The sequence below is a fragment of the Chiloscyllium punctatum genome, chromosome 36, assembly GCF_047496795.1.
Source record: "Chiloscyllium punctatum isolate Juve2018m chromosome 36, sChiPun1.3, whole genome shotgun sequence".
Taxonomy (NCBI): Eukaryota; Metazoa; Chordata; class Chondrichthyes; order Orectolobiformes; family Hemiscylliidae; genus Chiloscyllium; species Chiloscyllium punctatum.
This window is the reverse complement of record NC_092774.1, coordinates 67,136,068-67,138,955: the sequence shown is the minus strand read 5'-3', so window position 1 is coordinate 67,138,955 and position 2,888 is coordinate 67,136,068. Positions and strand designations below refer to the sequence as shown.

At 49.1% G+C, this 2,888-nt stretch overlaps 1 non-coding gene across 1 annotated transcript; it reads right to left on the bottom strand.

Moving 5' to 3' along the window:
* Window positions 1–1,728: 1,728 nt before the first annotated feature.
* trnak-uuu (transfer RNA lysine (anticodon UUU)) lies at window positions 1,729–1,800 on the bottom strand. The gene has a single exon. It is a non-coding gene; the product is annotated as a tRNA-Lys (tRNA).
* Window positions 1,801–2,888: the final 1,088 nt, after the last annotated feature.

The window sequence follows — 2,888 nt, the reverse complement described above, 5'->3', positions numbered from 1 at the left end:
TAGGGCAGCAGAATGGCCTCCCCCCCCCTCTGCCACTGATCCCTCCAACACCCCCGTGCGGTCCAGCTGGTGATTCAGCAGTGTGGAGGAGCGGGTAAAGACCTTCCCACATTCAGGGCAGGAGAACGGCTTCTCCCCGGTGTGGATGGTCTGGTGCCTCAGCAGGGCAGAGGAATTGCTGAAGGCCTTCCTGGACATAGGGCAACTGAACGACCTCTCCCCCATGCGGACACACCAATGGGCCAGTACATCGGAGGAAACAGCAATGCCCCTCCTGCAGTTGGGGCAGAAGAACGGTCTCTCAGTGTGGACCCACTGGTGTCTCAGCAGGTGGGAAGACCTGCTGAAGGCCATCTCGCACTTGGGGCTAGAGAACAGCCTTCCCCGGTGTGGACCAACTGGTGGGTCAGCAGGACAGAGGAATCACTGAAGGCCTTCCCACACTCAGGGCAGCAGAAGGGCCTCTTCCCCTCTGTGGACCCATTGGTGCTTCAGACCCCTTTCAAATTTCACAATATCCTTCTGATATGAGGGAGACCAGAATTGCACACAATATTCCAAAAGTGGTCTAACCAATGTCCTGTACAGCCACAACATAACTTCCCAACTCCAATACTCAGTCAGAGGATTGGGAAAGTTTTCAAAACCCACAAAAAACAAACAGGAAAGAATGGAGGGATAAACCGAATTTTTGAGAGTCAGCTTGGAAGCATCACTGAGAAATCAGCGGAATGGGTTTATTGGGGACGCGTTCTCCTTAAATACACTATATACGTATTTCTCTTGTGCTTTTCGTAGTTTCTCTGTGCTGCGGTGTGTCGTGGCTTGTTGAAATAATGTCCTGATGCAGCTTCGTTTGTGGGTGTTGGGATGATTGCTTCTGTGGTTAAGTATTTGGTTTGTGTGTGTTGTTTTTCTGTCGATGCTAGTTTGAAGTTCCCCATTGACTGTTCGCTCTACTGTGACATCTAAGAATGGCAGTTTATTGTTGTTCTCCTCCTTTTCAAACCAAGAGCCCCCCTCAGGCCATAGTCTCACTACTTGGAACACCAATATACACACTCGTCAAAGGCCTCCACTGAGGACTAAAACACCAAGTCGAAGATTCATGCCACTCCATTTACTCCATCCAAGAATTCCTGAACACCAAAGACACTAAGATAGAAGAGGATGGAATAATGTTGTCCTTTGACATAACAGCCCTGTTCACATCCATTAACATCAACGTGGCCAAAGAAAACTGAAGACACTACTCGAAGAACCAAAGACAGAAACACAGCACCAACTTCATCAGCAAAGATAACACTGTCAACCTCGTGGTTACCACCCACTTTATATTCAGTAACAAGCCCTACAAACAAATCAACGAAATACCCATGAAACACTTCTGTCATCAAAAAATGAAACAAATTAGAGGAAACCTACAACACCATCAACAATCTCCTTACTGGCATAAAATTCACAAAAGAGGAGAACAACAACAAAGTGCCATTTCTGGATGTCACAGGAGAGCGAACAGTCAATGGTAAAATCAAAACAGCCTCTGCAGGAAAACAACGCACGCGAACGGAGTACTTGGCTACAGAACTAATCACCCCTACACTTACAAACAAATCTGAACGAGGACACTATTTCAACGAGCCACTGCACACTGCAGCAGCCCGTAACTTCGAAGACCAATAAGTAACTGTACAGCGCATTTAAGGAGAATTGGTAACCAAAAAGCTCTTCCCTGACCGGGAATTGAACCCGGGCCGCAGCGGTAAAAGTGCTGAATCCTAACCACTAGACCACCAGGGAAACATGCACCGCATGCAACAGCTCTACTGAAAATTGCTTCCCTGCCCGGAAATCGAACCCGGGTCACGGGAGTTGGAAGGCTTCCACCAAAGTCATTTCTTGTATCCATTGCTCCCAATGCGGTCTCCTCTACATTGGGGAGACTGGAGCCTCCTCGCAGAGTCAAGTCACACCGCTTGAGAGAACATCTCCAGGACACCCGCAACAATCAACTCCATCGCCCTGTGGCCCAACATTTCAACCTCCCCTCCCACTCTGCCAGGGACATGAAGGACCTGGGCATCCTCCATCGCCGCTCCCTCCCCACCCGCTGCCTGGAGGAAGAACGCCCCAACTTCTGCCTCGGATACATTCAACCCCAGACATCAATGTGGACTGCACCAGTTTCCTCATTTCCCCTCCCCCCACCTTACCTTAGTTCCAACCTTCCAGCTGAGCGCTGTCCTCAGGACCTGTCCTACCTGCCAATCTCCCTTCCCACCTATCCGCTCCACCCTCCTCTCTGACCTGTCACCTACGTCCCCAACCCCATTCACCTATTGTACTCTTTGCTACCTTTGGCCCAGCACCCCCCAATTTATCTCGCCACCCCTGGAAGCGTCCTGCCTCTATTCCTGATGAAGGGCTTTTGCCCGAAACGTCGATTTTCCTGCTCCTCGGAAGCTGCCTGACCTGCTGTGCTTTTCCAGCACCACTCTGATTTAAACTCTGGTTTCCAGCATCTGCAGTCCTCACTTTTGCCTACCCAATAAACCCAGTGTGCCGATTTCACATCAACAAACTGACACAAGTAGACACAACGTCTACAGAAACCCTAGCCACATTACTTTACATTAACGACATCTGGGAAATGATGTCCAGACAACTCAACCCTCTCAGCATCATGGTAGCCCACAAACCGCCCAACACAACTTAAACAGCGGCTAATGAACCTGAAATACCCGATACAAGCAAACAGCAAGCGAATGTAATTTACAAAATACCATACAAGGAAATATATACATGAACTCTGCCACACAGTTCTCTGTGGCAAGAAATGCTGGGATGAGATAACGAAGATTTCTTTTAGCCAAAAAGAGTCGGCACTG